Genomic DNA, 24,754 nt, shown 5'->3' on the forward strand with positions numbered 1-24,754 from the left:
AGTAGTATCACTGATCCGGTAGGGATCAGAGCCAATAAGTTTTTCATAACAATGTTAACTGTACTAAGAGCAAACATGGTTGCCTTTCTTCCCCCGCCACCCGTTCAAAACGTCAGAATTAGAAAATGCCGCTAGAGTTCCAGGAATTCCCCGAATCCTCATTTCGGCTTCGATGCATTTTTTTTTCAGATTCCTGGCGGAGCCTCATTTAGGAAGGACTTGGAGCGACTGAAGGCTTCTCCTGAAGACTTTGACGGCTTCAGCAGAAATCATGGCAAATGGAGACGACTTGAAAAGTGAGTCAATAAATAGTCTCCGTCGGTAAAGGAACTGAAAAGTCAGCTGGAAATTTTGATATTTCAGTCACAGATTATAATAGCACAAAAGAAATTGATTTTAAAGAATTAAGAATGAAAGAAAAAGGGATTTTATGCTTATTTGATGAGGGAAGCGTAGAATTCTTTAGTTCACACACGCATATGTAATGTATATATAATATATTATATATATATATATATATATAATTATATATATAGACATATATATATACATATATATATATATATATGTATATGTATATATATATATATATATATATATATATATATATATATATATATATATATATATATATACATATATATATATATATCTATATATATATATATATATATATATATAATATATACATATATATACATATATATATATATATATATATATATATATATATATATATATATATATATTTATATATATATATATATATATATATATATATATATGTGTGTGTATATGTATATATATATATATATATATATATATATATTATATATATATATATTTATATATATACATATATATATATATATATATATATATATATATATATATATATATATATATATATACATATATATATATATATATCGTATATATATATATATATATATATATATATATATATATATATATATATATGTATATAAATATATATATATATATATATAATATATATATATATATATATATATATATATATATATATATATATATATATATTTGCAACCATACATTTTGGATATTTTCATCAGTGTCTCTGATCACTGTTAATACATTACCATGAGAGAGAGAGAGAGAGAGAAAGAGAGAGAGAGAGAGATTAGGAAGCAGTTTCATCGAATTATAGTCATTTATTTATTCATTTTATAAACGTAGTCAGCAACACCTTCAAATAGGGCTGAATGTTGAGCCCATACCCCACCTACACCCTACCCCCCCATTTTCTAACAGCGTTTTTAACAGCACTTTCAAACGACGTTTTAACAGCATCTTTTAACAGTACACTCAAACAGCATTTGAACAGCGCTTCGAAGTGCATTTTTAACAGCACTAGCAAGAGTTTTTAACAGCACCTTCAAATAGCATTTTTAACAGCACCTTCAAACACCGTTTTTAACAGCATCTTTTAACAGTACCTTCAAACAGCGTTTTAACACAATCTAACAGCACTTTCAAACAGCGTTTTTAACAGCATCTTTCTAAGCAGCATTTTCGAACACCATCTTTAAACAGCATTTTGGAACTGCACTTTTGACATTTTCGGACAGCATCAGAACAGCATTTCAACGGCCTTTTCGAACAGCATATTTTAACAGCATTTTCGAGCAGCATTTTCATAAGCATCTTTTCAGAAACGTTTAACAGCATTCTTGTCTGTTTATTGGAGGGTGGACTGGTGGGCGGCTTTCATGTGCTACAGAATCCGCAATCAAGAATATAATGATACTCAGGAATTATGAGAAGAAGAAGAAGAGAGAGAGAGAGAGAGAGAGAGAGCGGGGGGGGGGGGGCGGGGGGGGGGGGGGGGGGGATAAGCATCGGAACGGATAAAAAGGACGAAGGGAATTCTGATAAAAAGGAAGGAAAGGAAAAGGGATCATTCGGAGAGATTAAGTATAAGTTCAGGCATCGATGATTCACAGTGAGAATGAATCCACAGTTCTACTTTGCGCCCTCTCTCTCTCTCTCTCTCTCTCTCTCTCTCTCTCTCAGTACAACATAGTTTAGGTTTTAGAGTTCATATTATGGATTCAGAGTCATCATGACTCATTGGTTTCATATCCATCTCATCCTTAGTAGTAAAACATCATTAATAACAGAAGCTTCTTATAGGCCTTTCTGCATGCAACGAGAGAGAGAGAGAGAGAGAGAGAGAGTGTGTGTCACTAAGGGACGGAGTGCAGTGCGAGTTAAGGATTAGCATGTCTGAAAGACTAGTTAGAGTCCATCCGTCGAGAGAGAGAGAGAGAGAGAGAGAGTCACTAAGAGAAGTCAGAGAGAGAGAGAGAGAGAAGAGTCACTAAGAGACAGAGTGAGAGAGAGAGATAAAGTCACTGAGAGAGAAAGAGACTACGAGACAGAGACAGAGAGACTGATACAGAGAGGGGGCTCACTTAAGAAACAAAGAGGGGGATAGAGAGAGAGTCTACGAGACTGATACACAGAGAGTGAGAGAGACTTTATGCCTGCTTGCATTCAGAACCAAAACCACCACCACCACCACACAGCCACTTCCTCCTCCCCCACCAATTTCTCCTTCGCTTTTCATAAAAAAAAATGTAAACGTATGAATCACGACTCATTTTATTATTAAGTCACAAACATATTTTGTTGTAATTCGGAACTTACGAACAATGTTATCGTTTACAATTACAATAACTGTTTAAGTGTAACAATTTTCCGTTGATGGATTTCAAAAGCTGGAGGGAGGAAGAAAGGAAAACCTTTTTTCACGCATTATTCTAATGAGAGAGAGAGAGAGAGAGAGAGAGAGAGAGAGAGAGAGAGAGAGAGAGACTATATCCCTCTCTCTGAACTCTCCTTTAACTTTTTATGATTCATTATGATATTTCTCTTTGATACTACTAATCCGGCTCCTCTGAAAGCGGCTGGCTCCATAGATTACTCAACCCAGAGGTCACTTTCACATTCGTACTATATAACCTGGCTTCTAACCTATAATATTCCTATCTATCTATCTAGCTATCTATCTATCTATCTAATTCTAGCCTATCTATATATATATCATATATATATATTAGGATATATATATATATTATTATATACCAAAGCCCGGTTTACATTGAACCAAGTAATCATCAAATATATGAAACATGGTCTGTCGTCATAGGTCTAGGTTTTGCGTCCTCCCAAGATTCGGGTCTTGCCACATCTGAATAGCCGGTTATTTTTTTTTTTTTATTACCTATGCCATTTGCCCACCCCCATCTGCGACCTTCAACAGTCGACTAGCGAGTCATGAGCCTGAAAAATACGTGGACTTTAGTTTATAGACCCAGAAGGCCTTATATATGTTGCACGGGCTCTTGCTCTTCGTGCAGGCAACATCACGTGGATGGAACAGCAGGCAGACAGACGCTGGTTAATGACAAGCTGGGAGAGAGACTATGACTGTCTATAACAGTCGGTTATAAGCAACTAAACTGAATCAACATAGAAATCAATGTCGTTAATGAAAGATCTGAATCCGATGAAAAGAAGTCTAAGATCGTCGTAGACGTCTAATCTTACATTCAGACATACATATACATAATTCACGTCTGAACTCTTATTATTATTATGTATAATAAATAAATCTACTTCATATCTGCTGGAGTTTATTATAATATGCATAAATTTCAACATTTACTATAGGCTTAACAGTGTTTTAGAGAGAGAGAGAGAGAGAGAGAGAGAGAGAGAGAGAGAGAGAGAGAGAGAGAGAGGGTGAGGGAGACTCGTATACCGTAGTGCGATGCACATGACAACTGCGTTCGCGCTCAAGGCTTCCATCCCGACTTCAGCTTCATTGAAGTAGTGATCATTGCACTCTCGTGAGTGCAAGTGATGGGAAATATAGTTACTTGCACTAAATTGGATTACTAGTCACTGTAAGAAATTAAATATTCCATTTTGCCAGGGTTTGTAGGCTGTAGTTAAAATCGAAGTCGCAGCCAGTCAGCATTAAGACACAGGGGAACGGAAGACGTTATCACGGCTGCAGTGGATTTGAATTTTGAATCGCTCTACAGGTGCCTGCTCAGACTCCCTTTCCCCCCCACCCCTGGGTCCTACTACAACACCTCCTGAACACCTTCCCTACACCTACACTTACCCACACACACATAAATACACGTGCATATATTTAGGTCTAACAATAAATCTTCAAACACGAAAGTGGATATAGGGTACAACAGTTATGACTATAGAACAGTTTCAAACAGCACAACAGTTTCAACCTCCGGAACAGTTTCATACGGTCCGGCTGTGTGCTTTCAAAGGTGTGCGTTCTGTCATGTCGGTTTTAGGCTTAATAAATAGATAAATAATAATTATTATTAGAATTACGTTTCAATGAATGATGATTAAAGCATATCAGGAAGCAGCTTTCCTTGGGCGTAATGGCAAGAATCTGAAAGGTTTTAAGAGCCAGTATCTCTCTCTCTCTCTCTCTCTCTCTCTCTCTCTCTCTCTCTCTCTCTCGTAACCTAGATTGAAAAAATGGAAAAAAACAATGGATTAATTAATATGGTCATATATATTGACTCAGGATGGGGCACGAGGGTCAAGAATGGAATGAATATGAGAATCTAAAGCCTTTTGGGTCACTGGCGAGAGGAGGAGCACTAGGCCTATATCACCTATTCCCCGCCATGCCTCGCATTCTGGCGGTTTAGTGTCATCGCAGATATTATTATTATTATAAATGATTCCTTCGGAACCTTCCATTCGAAAGGAGACAAAAGGGAGGAATAGTAATTAATGATAATAATAATAATAAAAGCCTTGTTGGAGAAAAGAAATGAGAGAGAGAGAGAGAGAGAGAGAGAGGTGAAACTACCCGTATACCAGGCAGGAGGATATTATCTTCAAATCTATTCTACAGGTACATAGGCAACACGATTTAAAAATAAAAGTAAAAATGGGAAAATAATTATCAACAAATGAAGATGATTTGTAGCAAGTGACAAGTATTTCATGGACTACGAATGTTCACGTGCTGTATATAGCATTTGGGAACAATAATAATAATAATAATCATAATCATAATAAAACTGACGATGAAGAATGTTGGAATTCGTCTTGTTTGGTTCTGTTGCATAGAGCGTCAATCACTGGAGTGGCAATAAAGCAGTCAAGCTCCCTGCCGAGTGTGTGACTTCGGGCGGCCATATTGAAAGGTCTCAGTCCAACTCTCAGTAATATACTTCATCACTATTATTATTAATATTTTTGCTATTATCATTTTTATCTTTTTTACTATTATTATTTTATTACTATCATTACTACTATTATTTCTACTGTTGTTATCATTATGAGTGTTACTGATATTATTAGTTATTATTATTATTATTATTATTACTATTGTTATTACCGGACCCAATTTCACAGAGAAAAATTAACTACAAAAACATGTCCTAAGGACTTGGTTCCTGTAAATTACAGGACTTTCTTTGCATACAGTCACTGAGCGCTAACCAAACAGTAATGTACAATCACTAAACACTAACATTCACAATGCACTTACACCCACTAAACACACAGACTTAACATACATTCACACTCAATAACACTAAACACTCACTGAATACCCAACACTCACTATACACTAAACACTCATAAAACACTAAACTCACTAAATACCTCAAACACTCGGTAAACATTCAATAAAACTTCACAGACAGCCTTTGTTCTCTGAATCATCTGCTTTGTGTGTGTGTGTATGTTTGCTCTCTAATAATAATCCAGCTTAGTATTTATTGCGTTTGTTTTTATTTGTGCATTTGGATGTGTTTCTTTTTCGCATTATTCATCTGCGTTGTTTTCTTTGTAGGGCGCTGCTGCTGCTTCTGCTGCTGATGCCTCGAGTGGAGAGTTACAAGGATGAGGATGTCTCAGAGACTTGTTATAATTAGTCCATCCTCCTTAGAGGAGACATCGCATAGACATTAAATGTTTCATCATTCATTTTTCCTCATAGGTGAGTGTTTTTATAGCACTACATTTTTTGGGGGAAAAAAAACACGACATCTATAATTCTCTCTCTCTCTCTCTCTTGGCCACAAGCGTTTGTATATCGAACAAGCGTACTTCAGCAATTTTGTAAATAATGACTCTCTCTCTCTCTCTCTCCTCTCTCTCTCTCTCTCTCTCTCTCTCACACACACACACACACACACACACACACACAACCCCATCTGTGACCCCTCCCCCTCCCTCTTAATCCACAACCATTCGTTAAATACCTAGGGAGGACTATAATGGCCTCTGTGCAAGTTTTTGATTTTGAAGTGAACGCGTGTTTAGTGCATGGCCGTGATCTAACTAAACATTGCATCGGGTACAAATAATCTGGGTCGAAAAATAAAATATTGTTGCACTTCCGTAGGTACTCCAGGACTGACTCTCTCTCTCTCAAAGCGTATTAAATTTATATTACCTACACTTCTCTCTCTCTCTCTGAAAGCACATCCAGTTCCTATTGCCTAAATATATATATATAGTATATATATATATATAGATATAGATAAGATATAGATAGATAGATATAGATATAGATTAGATATATATATATATATATATATATATATATATATATATATATATATATATGATAGATAGATAGATAGATAGATAGATATAGATATAGAGATAGATAGATATATATATATATATATATATATATATATATATATATGAATAACTTGATCACGAAGTATATAAAACGTGATGCTATGTATAAATAAAGGTTTTTTGCCACGAAGGAAAAAATGAAAAAAGCGAGATAGCCAAGTACTTTCGGTCCTATTCGGACCCTTTACTGAAAATATTATCAACGAGACTACATATCAACAACTATTTGTGACTGGCTCTTCTTTCAGTATTGTTTGTATGGCCAACCCAAAATTCACAAGCCTAATATACCTCTAGACCCATTATGGCTGCCTATAATAGTCCTTCGTCTCTATCTACAAATTTTTAGCCGGTTTACTTTCTGAATATAGTAGCAATGAATTTTCTTTAAAAAATTGGTACGAATTCCAACAGCAAATTACCAACCAAGATGGAGACTATTACATGGTAAGTTTTGATGTAGAGTCTCTCACTAATGTCCCACTTAATGAAACTATCAATATTATTCTAGATAAGGTTTTTATTAGCGAAGATACAGTTTTCATGGTTTTAACAGAGCAATCTTTAAACAACTACTTGAACTTGCAGTGTAAGATTCAATGTTCATTTTTAATAAGCAACTCTATTCGCAGGTCGATGGAGTTGCTATGGGGTCGCCTCTGGGCCCCATTTTTGCTAACTTTTTAATGTCTGACCTTGAAACGAAATTTTTAAATCAGTGTAATCGTAATTTTAAACCGTCTTTTTATCGCAGATATGTTGATGACACTTTTGTTTTGTTCCAGCACTCTTGGCAATGTTCTTATTCTTAGAATATATTAATCAACTCCATCCAAACATTCAATTTACCATGGAGGTAGAGAGCGAAAGTAGTCTTCCTTTTTTAGATATTATGTGACAAGACATAATTCTGAGTTCAACTCCTTCTGTTTAATAGAAAGCGGACATATACCAGGCTTAGCCAATAACTACTATAGCTTCTTGTCAATATTCTTACAAACTTAATACCATCTACACCTTTGGTCCCATAGAGCTCTAAAATATTCTTCAACTTGGCAAATATTCCACAAAGAAATAGTCTTTTTATTCACTTTTTCAAGATAAACTCCTGCCACAAGAAATATTCATAAAATCACCAATAAGTTTATTAACACAATTTTTACAAAACCTCCAACAGTCAACTTTGATGTTCCCAAAAAATTATTCTATGCCTCAATCCCGTATATGTCTGACTCTAAATTCTCCTTAAATCTCACACGAATAATTGAACAAGAAATCCCCTGTCTTAACGTAAAACTTATCTTCAACAACCCATGTACAGCAGGATCATTTTTTAATTTCAAAGATCGCCTGCAGCCCTTCATGCGATCCAATGTGGTTTATAAATTCACATGCCCTGGATATCCGGGCTCTTACATTGGATCGACGCGGAGGTTACTGCAAGTCAGATATTGCAGCCATTTGGGTTTTAGCTTTCGCACTGGCCAAAGAATCAAGCAGCCAGAATTTTCTAATATTAGAAATCATGCCGCCTTATGTAAAACAGAAGTCCTGAAACAAACACTTCTCAATAATTGGTTATGTAAGGGACCCAAAACCACTTAACAACTTTAGAAACATTATATATTAAAAGACTGGTTCCCTCTCTCAATGGTAATACTTCTTCAGCAACTTTGTATCTGGCATAGTTGTCGTCTGACCTTGGACGCCATTGTATGTCATTCCCTCTTCTCTCCTGCTTATGGACGGTTGGTGTTTTGGTAGTCTCTTTTTGTTTTCTGTTTTATGTACTTTTTATGCTTTTACCTTTTATTGTTTTAACTTGTAAATTTTAATTACTTTGTGAATTCCTTTTATGTTAATAATGTATTTTATTGTGTCTTTTACTTTTAACAGACTGATGATGCACTGAGTAGTGCGAAACGTTTTTTGGTTAATAAACTTGGTAAAATTGGCCTTTTTAACAACATGTGTATCGTGGACCCTCCTGAGTCTTAATATATATATATATATATATATATATATATATATATATATATAATATTTATATATATATATATATATATATATAATATATATATATACATATACTATAATATCATCTAATATAATATAATATAATATAATATAATATAATTTATGGAGTGCTGCCAGACCTTTCGACTTCTTGTCCATTTACTTGTATTGGAAGTTTGTGGCATGAATTTTTATTGTTAGGAGAGGGTGGATGGCAAGATAGAAGAAAGAATATGTATAGAGGTACAGTAAGAGAAATAAAAGAGGTTGCAGCTAGAGGCAGAAGGGAAGCTGCAAAGAACTTTTGCTGCCTACATTATGGAATATCGCCACTGGACGGTGGAAGGATTAAATTTGTGGTCTAGGTATAATGCGCAAACTGATTCCGACTGGCAATATATGACCTGATCTCGGTCATTTGTGGGTTCGGGATATGAAGGAAAAAACAGGAGAGAAATAAGTTTACGTGCATCCAATGGAGGTCATGCAAAAAATAATAATCGAGGGAACGTTTAACACAGGTGTATTTTGCTTAACTACACAGGTGGCCTTTAACTATTATTTCGTTAACTATGTAATTCACAAATCGGGACGGCAGGTTAGACTTATTGATACTCGTGGTGACGCACGTCTTTGTGTGGCGGCCGACGGGGAACGGGACTGCAAGGGCACTGGGGCACTCTCGACCCAGTTTGTCTGTGCAGTATGGGGACCCGCTAACGAACTGATCTGGCACCGGTCGTGCGGCCTGTTTTCAAATGCCCCCTTTCAGATGGCATCATTATGCAGAAGCTGATTGGTTATTCTGGCTCCTTAGACACAAGGGCCAATCAGAAGGGATATAGAGAGCATGACACTTTTGAACTGCCCAAGCCACACCAACTTGTAACGTCTTTGGCGGTTGACTTGTTTTGTTACACATACGGACATATAACGGTTTCACGGGACTTCAGACTATCACGGAAAGGCATATTCAAACTGTATTGAATCAGCTCTCTATATATATATATATATATATATATATATATATATATATATATATATATATATATATATATATATATATATATATGTAACTGGGGGATTCTCCCCCCATTATTCATAAGGTAAGCGTGACGACGGGAAACGGGAGGCCAAACCACACACAACATTACACACACAGCCTCTCTCCTCTCTCTCTCTCGGCAATCCCTCTCTCTCTCTCTCTCTCCACCTCTTTCTCTCCATTCTAACAGGTAATGAAAATGAGAAAGTTGCATCATAACATTAACGTTTATTAACAAGAATAAATCAATCAATCAATCAAGCAATCCAGTCTTACAGACTAACCCAAAAAACGGTACAATGTCTAGTCACCAAAAAGTCTACACCCCTCTGGGAATTCTTTGTCCCCCCGGCATTCCAGATCCGTCTGTTTCAAAGATACAGAACACATCCCGGTAAGTACACACACAAGATTGACAGACAGAGGTTTAAATATTGGATATCATCACAAAAATGTCAAACAGATAATAAGCCACTCTTTGGCTAAAGCACTTCAACACTTACCCAAACAACCGGACACTAAAACACTGTTAATAACAAACTCCCGGCAAATGCCACGGCATCTTGCCTGTGACTTGAAGCCCTCTTGTCAAAATCCTCCCATAGGCTTGGGTATGACACTTTTAACAGAAAGAGGCGCACACGCACATACGAACACACAGTTCGATAGCACCTCACGGTTCTAGCTGCATCCAGTTTCACAAAGGCACTTTGAGAAGAGTTCATAAAACTGTCGTGCATTGACTTGTCGAACTAAGCATTTTTATCTCACGCCATCCCCAGAAACTCATTCATCAGCTACTCTCGGGTCGTCACTCCTGCACTGTTCTCCACATTCCATAGGTCACAGGGAACACATGGACAATATATTATTAATTAAAAACCCTAGGCCTTACAGATAGCTCGGCCACCTTATATGCTAGCCCCCGCCTAGCAAAATTGCTTATAACACAAAACACTGGCCGGCTTAAAATAAAATATAAGTAAAACTGCACGTCTCTGGCATTATAAAATAAAGTCTTATCACGCTTTAATCTCCCAATAACACAAGACGCATTTTCTCTCATATTTTCTGCATTAGGATTCTTGAATATCCCTCTTTGCTTGTCTGCAAGTAGCTGCACCTGTAGCAGACTGTAGCAGCTGTAGGAAGACGGAATGCCTCCCTCATCGTAGAAGACTTCTCACGGCTTCTGCAGATCCCCAAAAAACACGCTGTAGAATTCTCGCGATCACCCACGTGGAAATTCTTGTAATCACCCTGGGCAACACGACAGCAGTACTCTCTTCACGGCTGGTGAACGTCTTGCTGGTGTCGGGGAACGACTTTTGGTGTTAGTATGTCAGTCAAGTCACTGGTCAATCTAAGAAAATTAACCCAGACATACTACTTCTATCAAACAATGATCTCAAAAAGTCAGAAATACCAACTGAACGTCTCCCAATTAACTCCCTTTAATATGATTACTAAATCATAAGTCATTATCACAACTCTCAAAGGAAAAGAAACATCAAGTTCTAGTTCTCCAACTCAATTCTCCAAACTCACACATCAGCACACACACAACTCAGAAATCACAGCAACTCCACGGAATTCTGCACTAACATTTCAAACTCGAATGTGCTCACAAGAAAAAAAAAAGAAAAGATAAAAATCGCAATGAACTCGAAGAAAAAAAAAAAAGAATCACGTAACACACCCAGACCCAAAAAATGTTCTCTCAAGCTCTGATATTTAAACAACCCACAAAATCAGTAAAAATCTCCAACTTTTAACAGCAAAAACCCCTTTACTGCTCAATAATTAATTACAATGAGACTTAATGTCAAACTCCCTTTACTTAAGTAACAACCCCCGAAAAATTACATCTCCCGGTAAAATCAAATCTCCCGTCCAAAAAAGAAATGCTACTTAAGCTCAATCCCCCAATTACATCTCTCAAGGAAAAGGAAGAAAAATAATAAAAAAAAGGATAATCACAAGAGGATTTCCCCCAATCACAAAATACATAATACATGTATAATATGCATAACTCCCGCGTTTTCCCCAAGAAATGCTCCATGTAAATTTATGGAATTTGCCAGAAAGCAAACTCTCACACATGCGCTTTCGTGAAATGCTATTGTCAACATTTCCAGATATTGCAAAAATTCTGATCTATCATCATCAGAGGAAAAAAGTCAGCACACGGCTCATCACATCGCTTGTCAGCAGAAAAATTGCCTGCGGACGCATGCTCAAACAACAGCACAAAAATTGTCTAGTCAGACACATAAGTTTGGAAACTCATGATTCTCAAAAAAACGTCTAACAGACACATTTCACAGAATTAACTCCAGGATATGACTAATGTGATCAAAGACTGTCTCAAAGACTCATTCTCTCAACATGACTTTACCCAAATTATATTTCTCCAAAAATAACACACTTGTGAACATAAAAAATGCACCCATCTCCAAATGACTCGTAATGCAGTAATGCCATTCGCCTCTAAATAGTCACGAAACCAAAAAAGAGAACCACAGAAATCTTCTCTTGTCTCGAAAAGAAACTCCCATAACCACAAAAAAAAGGGTCACCCGCCCAAGATTAATTCCAGCTCCATTATGAGACACCATATTAATAATAACACCACTCCGGTTATAAAAATATTTCCTCCATTTGGTTAAAAACCAACCCCATATTATTCTCTCTTATTTCTCCATTAGCCACATGTCAATAAAAAAAAACACCACTCCAAGAATAGAGAATAATCACCTCTATTTCGGCAAATACAAAATATTTACCTCTATTTCCCCAATACTCCATGTGGAACAAAACAAGGCTCCAAAAATATATCTCCAAAAAAATGTGCACTCAAGGCAACTAACTCACATACTCCCAAATATTGCCCCATAATCTCCAAATATGTGTCTCCATTTGCAACAAAGATGGCTGCAAAATAATTGAACTAAACATAGCTCATACCACTATTGGCAAATATCAAAAATGGCCAAAAAAATATATCTCCCATATATTATATCTCAAATCATAACTCCAATTCTCCAGAGAATAACTCAATGTTATAGTCAAAAACTATAAGAACTCTCTCCATTTAGCATAACTGCTAAAAAAAAGGGCAAAAACTCGGCAAATAAAAACTGTCTAGAAGATTCTAGAAAAAATCACCAATGTGCCACAACTCATTATAACAGAACTCCAAATTCAAAGTGTCTTAGCCAAGACTTCTCCATATGCACTACGACATAAGCCACTAGAAAACTTAACCAAGTTCCCTATCTCTCACAAAGTTGTCACAAATACAACGAAGGTATTGTGCAAGAAAACTCACAATTTCTGGAACATAAATATCCAGAGAAAAAATGTAGTGCCATTACGTATGCATTCAAAACATGCAAGAAATTCTCCCATATATTTCTCTATAGCATCAAATAGCTGAAACACAAACACGTTCCCGAACAATGACTCTAAGTCATGAACTGAGATAATATTCACACTAACTGGAGAGAAAAAATAAACTCAAATTCACCCATGGTAAAAAAAACTTGTCAGCTATGGCTAACTTCCAAAAAAGGAGAAAAGAAAAATCAACAGCCTTGTTCACTATCTCCTGTAACTCACCAGATGTCAAGCAATTATCTGCTGAACTCATAAAAAAAAGGAAAAAAAAATAAATAAATGTGTTGTTAGTTCCTCCCAAATTCAAAAAAAGAATTTACCACCCTTGACAGCATTAAAACGCCCATGTATTAGTATAAAAAAAATCAGTATCAGAAAAAAAATTGCTATAATCAAAATCATCAGTATCAGTACAAAAAATATCACCAATGTTAATGCTTGTCCATTCTCCAAAAATTCAGCAAAAGTTCAGCAAGATTCAACACAATTCACCAAGATTCAGCCAGATTCATCAAGATTCAGCAAAACTCATCCCCCTGAATCACTGAAATATTCTCCAAAGTTACAAAAACTCAACAATTAATTAACACAAGACTTCTCCCATTAATTCATCGTAATAATTCTCCCTGAATAATCATCTGTAATAATTATCAACTAATCTCCCATGAAATATCTCAAAATCTCTCGTAAAACAATTCTCCCGTAATGATAATTATACTTAAGCAAACCTCCTGTGACACATCTCAAGTATAATAATTATTAATAATAATAATATCTCTCCATAGCAATAATTCTCTTGCAATAATTTCAAGTAAAAGTGAAATTCAAATAGTATACACTGTATTGCTGAATCCTATGATATACAATTTCTCTAGCATACACCATGACATAACACCATTGCCACACAACACAGATACAACACCAATCATCGGCATTTCAAAGTAATTTCTCCAACACAATAAAAAAAATAATCTGTGTATCCCCCTTATATTTGTGTCTTTCAAGGCACAAGTAAAACATACTCCCATACAATGCATTTCAATTCTCTCTTTATTTCCTTTCCTCTTCCTCCAAGTGGGGAAAAAAAATCTCTTTTCTAAAAAAAAAGACTCTACGGGCGTTTCACTTCATCAACTAATCAATCAGCTGATATCTTAGCATCCAATGTCAAGGGCAAATCCATCCCCAACACAAAGAAAAAAAAAGGAGTTCACCCCAATGAGAAAAAAAAAAAGGTTTCTCCCCCCCTGAGAACAACCCCTCAGTCAAGCGACAGAACAGCCCGAGGCATACACAGTCGTACCCCCATCTCCCCTTGAACAGTGTCTGAGGACCCCCTCCCAAGGTATACACTAGTACCCATCTCGCAATGCCCTCCCCTGCACCATCTCTCGAGGGAGGCCAGTAGTACCCTCCATGCAACTATCCCCCCGAGGGATGCCAGTACCCTCGCAATGCAACGCGCCTCTCTGCAGAAATGTGCTGAGCCCGTAAAATTGTGGCCGCTGTGTCTCTAAGCCAAGTATGCTTATCTAAGCACAGTTCACATGCAAAAAACACATCTCTATACACTCTCATGTGTTTAAAACAAAGACAAATACGTCTATTATAAACACGTGCAAATAAAGAAAACACGTCACTATGGGGCAAAAACAAGAAAAATTGTTGACCTCTTGAACCAATCCCATAACCCTGAAATATTTAAACAAAAACCCTCTCCTTCAAAACAATAGTTAACACTCACCACTCCATAACGGGAACAAAAAGAACTCGAAATTCTCGTAAAACGCGGCAGTGATACTAACAACAACCGCCGCACGGGTATCTCGGAACACACTCGTCATTGCACAAGCAAATGTCATACTGGGTGCGCTCACTGCTTCTAGGCTGACTCCCTGGGAAAAATGCTGAGTCCAATAAAATCCTTCCCTCCCTTTAGCACAGTTAACAGACAGATATTTTCTCATTTTTTCTCACTAAGTAACTGAAAACTAACAGGTTAACGATTTTCCACAATCCCACAAAGCTTTGTCGTTCGAAAACTATCGCTAAGCCAAAACCCCTTTTATTTTCTAACTGGCCACCCATCTCTACATTGGCGTTCCTAGGCATAAAAAAGAAAGAAAACTTTTATACCCCCTCTTAACCGCTTGCCACCACTGTAACTGGGGGGATTCTCCCCCCATTATTCATAAGGTAAGCGTGACACGAAACGGAGGCAAACCACACACAACATTACACACATAGCCTCTCTCTCTCTCTCTCTCTCGGCAATCCCTCTCTCTCTCTCTCTCTCTCCACCTATTTCTCTCCATTCTAACAGGTAATGAAAATGAGAAAGTTGCATCATAACATTAACGTTTATTAACAAGAATAAATCAATCAATCAATCAAGCAATCCAGTCTTACAGACTAACCCAAAAAAATGGTACAATGTCTAGTCACCAAAAAGTCTACACCCCTCTGGGAATTCTTTGTCCCCCCGGCATTCCAGATCCGTCTGTTTCAAAGATACAGAACACATCCCGGTAAGTACACACACAAGATTGACAGACAGAGGTTTAAATATTGGATATCATCACAAAAATGTCAAACAGATAATAAGCCACTCTTTGGCTAAAGCACTTCAACACTTACCCAAACAACCGGACACTAAAACACTGTTAATAACAAACTCCCGGCGAATGCCACGGCATCTTGCCTGTGACTTGAAGCCCTCTTGTCAAAATCCTCCCATAGGCTTGGGTATGACACTTTTAACAGAAAGAGGCGCACACGCACATATGAACACACAGTTCGATAGCACCTCACGGTTCTAGCTGCATCCAGTTTCACAAAGGCACTTTGAGAAGAGTTCATAAAACTGTCGTGCATTGACTTGTCGAACTAAGCATTTTTATCTCACGCCATCCCCAGAAACTCATTCATCAGCTACTCTCGGGTCGTCACTCCTTCACTGTTCTCCACATTCCATAGGTCACAGGGAACACATGGACAATATATTATTAATCAAAACCCCTACCTTACCCATATGGCATATATCTATATATATATATATATATATATATATATATATATATATATATATATATATATATTTATATAAGAAATAAACTTTGATTCAGCGAAGCTTCAGCCTAGCTATGATCATACGATGACTTGGCCCAACTGACATTGCAGTGAGTGAGTGAGTGAGTGATATGCTTCCGAAACCTTGGAAGGACAAAGAACATTTCCTTAATATATATTAATATTAAAGGAAGTTACTGAACGTCTAAAATTAACCAAAGTCGGCAGAAGTTAGATAATGCTATCGTAGATAGAATTTATACTTGATTTCGAAGGTGTGTAAGACATTGAGATTTTTGTTTTAAAAGTAAGTTTGAATCCGGTGCAACGATACGAACGCGGATGACATGATTGGTGTTTTGAAGCACTGAAGTTTGAAAGGGAGAGAGAGAGAAAAAACGTGTGCGTTTGTGTATGTGCTTAGAGACTGTGCGTATGAGAGCGAGAGACTTTTCATTGTGGTAAATCTACAGAGAGAGAGAGAGAGAGAGAGAGAGAGCATCTATGTATGTGCTTGAGACAGAGGGTATATTTGAGTACGAGAGACAGAGAGAAGCAAGAGAGAGACAGAGAGAATCAAATCTTTTTCTCCACCTATAATTTGACTGATCTGTGCTCACGTAATAGGTACTATGCTCCAGTATCTCTCTCTCTCTCTCTCTCTCTCTCTCTCTCTCTCTCTATTACTTAATTAATCTTGGTCATATTGCGATTATTATTATTATTAGATTCCCAACTTTTAAAATTCAATTGTAAAACTTCGAACAAGTCCCGGTCTATTTATAGAGGGTGAGAAGCTGCAGAAATCAGCCAACCACAATCGAGCTTTTTTTCGTGCTGCGTTCTGATTGGCTGATTCATCCAGATTAATCTACCCCATAAGACTTACCGGATGTAAACAATCTTTTTGAACCGTTTCCTTCCTTCCGTGACAGTTCCGTCGCTTCAAAGTTTAACTCAGTCGCCCCGCCCCATTGGCCGTGAAGAGACCTTCCTTGTACCAGAAACAGCTGGAGGTCGTTACCGACGCAAAATTGGCCGGTTAGGATAAAAAATTCGATTATGGAGGTATGAACAAGGAAGGCGTCAATATATATATATCCCGTGAGTAGCCTATTACAAGTGTAAAGTTGGTTGGAATCTAGAAGAAGCCGGTTCAGCCTCGTGATCGTAGCAACAAGAAGCCGGACCGGCCATTTTAAAAACAACTTGTTACTTTTCAAGTCGTAATTAGGTATTCGGTATATTCCATTCCAATCTTACTCATTTTTATATATTACCTAAGTAAATCCATTCCAAACATACGTACAGGTTAGGGGTAAATACCCAGGTAGAGGTGATGCAGTTCTAGATATGTTAAAACTTTTGAAGTTTCGTGACCTCGAATTTCACATCCAATTTCTGTTGGAAGAAGTATTTGGGGTGAACCCATCTACCACTTCCTTTACCCAGTCTAACCGTAATGGGAGGGCACAGGAGGGAACAGACAGGTTTGTGTATTGGGGAAAACAAAAGTTTGGTGAAATACCACCTACAGGTATCGTGCAGGAGCAGGCATGTTGAGGGTCAGATAGTATTTGGGTAGCCTATAAGTAGCTAGTAGGCTATGGCAAACCTTTGGTCAAGATCCCTCACCTATCCTGTCCTTGGTTATCTGGGCAGAAAGCATTATGGATTCCTTCGGAAGAATATATACAGAAAGGAAAAGTTTGCTCCATTCAATAAGTAGGAATAATATGAAAAGAACTGGAAGTATTAAGTCATATGTTGAAACTCTCATAGCCAAACGGGACCCACTGGCACCACAACTAACCCCCCGCCCCGGAGGGCCCGTACCTAGCTCCTCCTCTGCTCAGCTGCAGCCAGGCATTGGTCGCTCCCCCAACCCTCCCCTGTACTCTAACTTTCTCTCGCATTTTACGAGAACTAAACCCCTTATCCCATGGGTTGTAGATTCCCCCTCCCCCCCCCCCCGCGCCCCCCCCCCTTTCTCTCCTCTCTCTCTCTCTCTCACACAAACAGGTTGCCTAACTTTGACAATATTATGGTCTGTGTAGTAGATCACACCTGTCATTGTGCTGAAGGTCGAAAGGTGTGCATATAGATAGATAGATAGACGTTGTTATTATTATTATTCAGAAGGTGAAACCTATTCATATTGAACAAACCCCACCATACACACACACTTATTTGTATGCATGGGTTGAGAGAGGCAGTTAGTTTAACAAGGAATGAAAATGCAATCTGGCGATATTAATGGAAATGAGACGCAAAACTGTCTTGATGTCGTCTTGTTATTCTTGAATGTTTTATTATTCCCGTCCAGGAAAAGGGTTAGAATGCCTGTTTTGATATTATTTGGTGTGGTATATTTTTTTTGTTAACTGCGTTTTACATATTTTGATTCGAGATTTGTCCATTGTCTGCGTCAGTGACATTGGCAGCAGCAGTTTTGCAAAGTCAGTCAAATGAAGGAAAGGACGCCTATTTTCTGTGCCAATTAATTTGGGGCATTTGTCGATGCATGGATTCATTTTCCCACTATCTATATAGTTGTCGTTAACACCTCATTTCCTAGCAGTAGTACATTGTTCAGGAAAGTAATGACTAGTGATTTCTACATATTTAAGAAAGCCAGACCTACCCGTTTTATCTTCTCTTTAGGACATTTTCATGTCTTTTCCAAAGTAAATTGTATTTTTTTTTTTTTTTGACAGCCTTGTCAACGAACTTGGGAGATTATACTAGGTTTTGGCGCTAGTCTCTGGATCCGCCTTGGGGGCGGGAGGGGGAGGGGGATGTTTCTGCATTAAGAGGGTCCTGCCTGCTTCTGCCAAACGTTATTCTGACCGGGACCCCACTGTTCTGCTTCATCAAGATCTCTGCTAAGTATGCATCCCCGTTCTTGGGATATGTTGCCAACATCAAGAACAGGTTGCCAGGGATTGTAGGAGCTGAGTACGTAGCTATTTGTGGTCATTAATGTCCTGAAATGTGGTTTGTTTCTGCATCATCAAAGGCGAGCAAATTTCGCCTTTGACATGAGGTCATTTGGATGACCTTCGAGACCAAAGCCATTCTCCACTGTGTCCTCTGTGGATGGAGTCCTTTCGATATTATCCTGTTCTTAGCATCAGGGTGGTTACTCAGTAGTACTACCCTCATTCTCAGCTTTCATTCCTCTGTTCTTCGTCATTTCTTTTCATTGTTCATTAGTCCACTCCATCAAATCTAATAGCGGGAAACTTTGGTTTTACTTTGTAGTCTATGAGTTCTGTGAAATCTGTTATTTTTGCTACTCTTGAAAAGAGTGAATTTGATCTGAGATTTTTCCCGTTTAACTCTAGGTGTTGTGTGTTGTTGAGAGAGAGAGAGAGGAGAGAGAGAGCACAAGTGAGTGAGTGAGTGTGTGTTCCTGTCGTCTGAAATTCTCCTCGGGAGAAACTGTTCTTGTAAATGAAAAAGTTAAGTTGAAGTGTCGCTGCTACTGAATAACACAACACACACACACATCTATATATATATATATATATATATAATATATATATATAATATATATATATATATATATATATATATATATTATGAGAGAGAGAGTGAGTCTGTTATTTCACGTTCAGATTCACTGTTGACAGAAGTAACTATATTTGAGAGTTGAAAGAGAGGTCTTTGTACAAGGCTTGTTAAATCTCACAACAAATTTATACGTTATTTTATGATGATTAATTTAAGAAACTCAATTATATTCCTTATGACAAAAGGATATATATATGAGCATCGTCGAGCCAAATCAGCCAATAGAAACGCGAGATCAGATTTGAAGTTGAAAGGACTGAGGATAGAGTACGTAACGTCGTATGTAAGGGTGAAAAAGTACTTGTATTCAATGGCATATTAGACCGTATATATAATCTTTCAAGCCTATATAATATCACATAGACGAAGCACTGATGCATTGAGAGAGGAAAGCGTTTTGGGGGGTGGGGTTGGGGAAAATGTTGTACTGCTACAACTCTTATTTCTGTAATTATTATAATCTCTTGGGAATGAATATGTATGTATGAGAAATGGCGAGCCATTTCTTGACTCTCTCTCTCGCAGTCAATTAAGTGTGTGTACGTGTGTCTTTTCTGTACGTACGTGCGTGTGTGTGTCTGTGTCTGTCTGGTCTCACACCCTGTTGAAGGTAGCGACATGCCGCGATAATGTATTATTAGATGGTCAACTTTACGGTTTCACTGTTGATATAGGGCGTTAGATCTCTCTCTCTCTTTCTTTCTCTCAAAATTAATGGCTTAATTAATTGGATCACATATATTGGATTAGACACGAAGGGTCAAGAATGGAATGGAAATGAAAATCCTTACTAGACCTATAGTACTAGTACTTCACCTCTCATGTCTCATATATATATATATATATATATATATATATATATATATATATATATATATATATGTGTGTGTGTGTGTGTGTGTGTGTGTGTGTGTGTGTGTGTATGAAATTTTATCTTCCTTTTTCTCGAAGATAGATATATGAGGTCATAGTCCACAGTGGAACAGAAAAGCAGAAATTCCTTGTAGCTGTTTGCAGTACATTCAAAGTAAAATATAAGAAACAGAAAAATAAAAATAAGCAGTTAGATAAACATTGGTCATTGACATACAGGAAAATCAGTGACTGTAACAACCTATTCATTAAATAAGATTTACAACCAGTTCGAAGGTTTCAAAACCCAAAAATATGTTAAAACAATTCATTCAACAAAAATGGCGTCATTACATTATTGATTATGGACATTAATGGCATTGCTACTATATATTTCTCCTAATACTATATTTTTGCTGACTGTTTTTTTGGCACCTCAAGTTCCTTTTTCGACTGTCCAGTATAGTTGTACTTCTTACATGAACATGGGATCTGATATTATAAATGCCTTCATCATATTAAGGACTATTTCTTATAAGATTGTTGCCTATTGTGTTTTTGGGAGAGAAAATACCAAAGCCAAACCCAGCACTTCCAAAGGATGTACAATGTTTTCAAAGGGTTTTTATTTATCTTTTATTAGAGAAAATATACAATATTTTACAGTTTTAAGAGAATTACATTCAGAATTTCATCTGATGAGAGTATTATTGTATTTCTTGTAACAATACTTAACCACCATAGATTCTAGACATTTTTTTTTATATTTTATTATATTACATACTTGAATTTGCTATGTATATACATACTCATTTCACTTGCCTATTTATCTGTATATACTAAAATTCCAAGTAACTACGCGTAAAATGAGAATAAATGTTTTTAAATGACTTGCCCAATACATACCTATTTCTGTATATACTTTCTTTTATTAATATACGTTGGGTTGCTCTAGTTGGTTTAGCATCAGAATAAAAAAAGATTTAGGTCATAATCTAAGACATTCTAGAACGTTTTTATAATTGTATCCGTTTTTTTTAATGGCAACAGTGCTCTTAAAAGCATGGCACGGATTGTAGATTGTTTGATGGTTCTAGTATGGAAAGATTGAGCACGAATAATCAAAATGTTATTTGTTGGTTTCCCGTAAATTTTCACTTTTAATTCTGCATCCTTTCTAACGACACACGTATCAAAGAAATGAATACAGCCATTACTTTCTTTCTCCAGAGTGAACTTTATGCTTGGTACAAAATCATTTATTTCTTGTAGAATGCCATCAATATTGTGATGAGTGTCCCATATTGCAAGTGAGTCGTCTAAATATCGAAACCAATAAAAGTTATCAGGTAAAATAGCACTGGCAGTGCCGTTTTTGAAAAAATTCCATATATATGTATATATGATATATATATATATATATATATATATATATATATATATATATATATATATATATATAACAACCAGTGATAGGCAACTACCCATTTGCATATAATTCCAAATTTCTGACGATAGTAGCTCTCATTATATGTTAAACATGTACCAACTATACAGTCTAATTAATCTTATAATTATTCCATTAGGTCAAGTAAAACTGTATTTACTCAATTCAACATTTAGAAATTGTAAGACATCATCTACTGGGACACATGTAAATAAACTTGTGACATCATCAGAGTTTATTTACATGTGATTATATAGACAAGACGAACTCACTGCTACTGGATGACTCAAACACATATATGAAAAACCTGACGTCAAATCCATAAGGTAACGTAAATGCGTATTTCAACAAACAAAGCCCAAGGGGTGAATTAAGGAATTCCGTACTACAAATGCAAAACTGCCGTATTATCTGTATGGTTTACTTAAAACACAAGCCTGGCTACCCTGTGAGACCTATTATTATAAGTGCAGCGAGTTCATATAAACTTTCAAAATATTCAGCGAAAAATGTTGTGCCCTCTAGTTGGAAACATCCAAATTACACATTGTTAATTCTATAGATTTTGTAGAGAAAATTATTAACGGGAAGATAACTAGCAATGAAATCATTGTGAGCTTGAGGGCAGATGATTTTTTTCTGTCTTCCATCTTGCTACCATCCACCCTTTCTTAACGATAATTTTATAGTGCAAGTTACTGTGCAACTGCTTTGAGTATCCTTAAGAGAGGAGGAGAAGGAGGAGGAGTAGTAGTAGTAGTAGTAGTCTCGAGTGGCAATCGAATTATTTCAATTTAAATCTCCCCGAGTCGAGCGGGAATCCTGTCATCAGAGATCTTTTTTTATCTTTATTTTCACGATTTTTGGCAATAGTGTTGCACATTTTTCAGCTTTCCTTTGTATTTGCATCGTATTTATCATTATCATTATATATTATTGACTCTTAAATGACTGTTAAATTACTGTTCAAGCAATCTCCCAGAAAAATAGTCATCGATTGAACTGTCTTGTCTGTAACTTCCGACCAATTTCCATCTTTTGTTGCTCTTTTTTTTTAATACTCACTGAAATTATAGGTCCAAAATTGAACTGATCTGTGCTCTCTCTCTCTCTCTCTCTCTATCTCTCTTTTCAAGAAGAATTTAATTCCTGTTGAGTGGGTGTGAAAAGACAGCTGACTCAGTTTCAACACATTTACCACAATTTATTCGCCACATTTGTTCATTAATTGCAGTGTATGATGATGTGTTCTGTATTTTATATTTGCCAAGTATTTATTCAAGATTTTTTTTTTGAGTTTCCGTTACTTATTGCAATGTTTTAGGGGGCGTTTTAAAACCTCTCATTCCATTGAAAGTGAATGTACTGTGATAGGATGTCTAGTTATGTAGGTAGGTACTAGATCTTGGGTAGTACTAGTGTATAATATGCTGTCGTGTGATGTCACATGTAGGTACTATCCCACATACAAGACAATGATGTCTCGTAGCCAGCCAGGTCTGTTGGATAGAGGGGGTAGGATGGCGGGGTGGGTGTAGTTGTGCTCCAAATTTGGACCTTTGCCAACGAAGTTAGTCACAATTACATACTAACTTTTTTTTGCTTTTTATATTCGTATAATAAAACCAGAAAAAAAAAAGGCCTGGAAAGAAAACTAGGTGGGTAAATCGACTCATGAATTATTCTGGCAAATCCTGACATTATAAATTAAGTTATAAAACTTCAAATAAGTTATTTAAAAAAGAAAAGAAAAGAAAAATTTAGTTTTCGTTTTTACTCTATTCTTTCACCTACTCTCCGTTCTGTCTTGAGGTGGGCGTGGCGACGACTGCATCAGGAATCAGCCAATCAGAATCGAACATTTGGCCAAACTCCGTTCTGATTGGCTGATTCATCAGCTTCTCAGGGACTTACCGGATGTAAACAATGTCTTCACGTTCTTTGACAGTTCACATTCAGCCAGCCGCTCAGCGGACAGCGCCTTCAGCTAACCTGTTGTCCAAAGCTCCCGCTAGTTGTTCGACTTTGCTCGACGATATGACCGGAATCGTAAGCATTATATTTCATTTATGACGTTATATTTGCGTTGTTTAATATAAGTAATAGAAATTGCAGTTTCCTACAGTATTTTTGGTTGTTTATTCACAATTTAACGTTAGCTTTTGTGGGAACAGGCTTATTCGGACCTTGCCTCATTCGGACCCATATCCAGGCTTATTCGGGCCTTCATATGATTGGCTGATTCGGACCTAATATGCAGTGGCGGCTCCTGGCTATCATTCATAGGGGTGCTGTTACATATGTTTTTTTTCTTTAACTTCCTTGATATTAACTGCATAAACACACATTATATAGTACACACACACACCGTATATATATATATATATATATATATATATATATATATATATGTATATAATATATATATATATATATATATATATATATATATATATATATATATATATATAATGCTATAAGCAATGCCGAAAGCTTAATTTCTTCAAATTTACTAATTGTCTGTTTTCTTGGGCTATGGATGATTACCTTAATCAAATTTGAAATTGTAAACAAAACTGAAAAATACTAAAATACTCAAATTCAAAGCAGTAACTTTCGGCAGCGGAGAGACGGACGGACGGACTGACGGAAAA

The 24,754-nt window shown here is 36.6% G+C and overlaps 2 long non-coding RNA genes across 3 annotated transcripts in view; one reads left to right on the forward strand and one right to left on the reverse strand.

The window, feature by feature from the left end:
* Nucleotides 1-24,150, forward strand: part of LOC135202238 (uncharacterized) — a 362,178-nt gene extending 338,028 nt beyond the window's left edge. For both annotated transcript variants that reach the window (XR_010311693.1, XR_010311694.1), the window contains exons 2-3: nt 5,897-6,043; nt 24,049-24,150. This is a non-coding gene — a long non-coding RNA (uncharacterized LOC135202238). The remainder of the gene's footprint in view (nt 1-5,896; nt 6,044-24,048) is intronic.
* The window catches only part of LOC135202237 (uncharacterized), a 200,435-nt gene that overhangs the window by 106,730 nt on the left and 68,951 nt on the right, over nt 1-24,754 (reverse strand). The window lies entirely within an intron of this gene.

The sequence above is a fragment of the Macrobrachium nipponense genome, chromosome 30, assembly GCF_015104395.2.
Source record: "Macrobrachium nipponense isolate FS-2020 chromosome 30, ASM1510439v2, whole genome shotgun sequence".
Lineage (NCBI taxonomy): Eukaryota > Metazoa > Arthropoda > Malacostraca > Decapoda > Palaemonidae > Macrobrachium > Macrobrachium nipponense.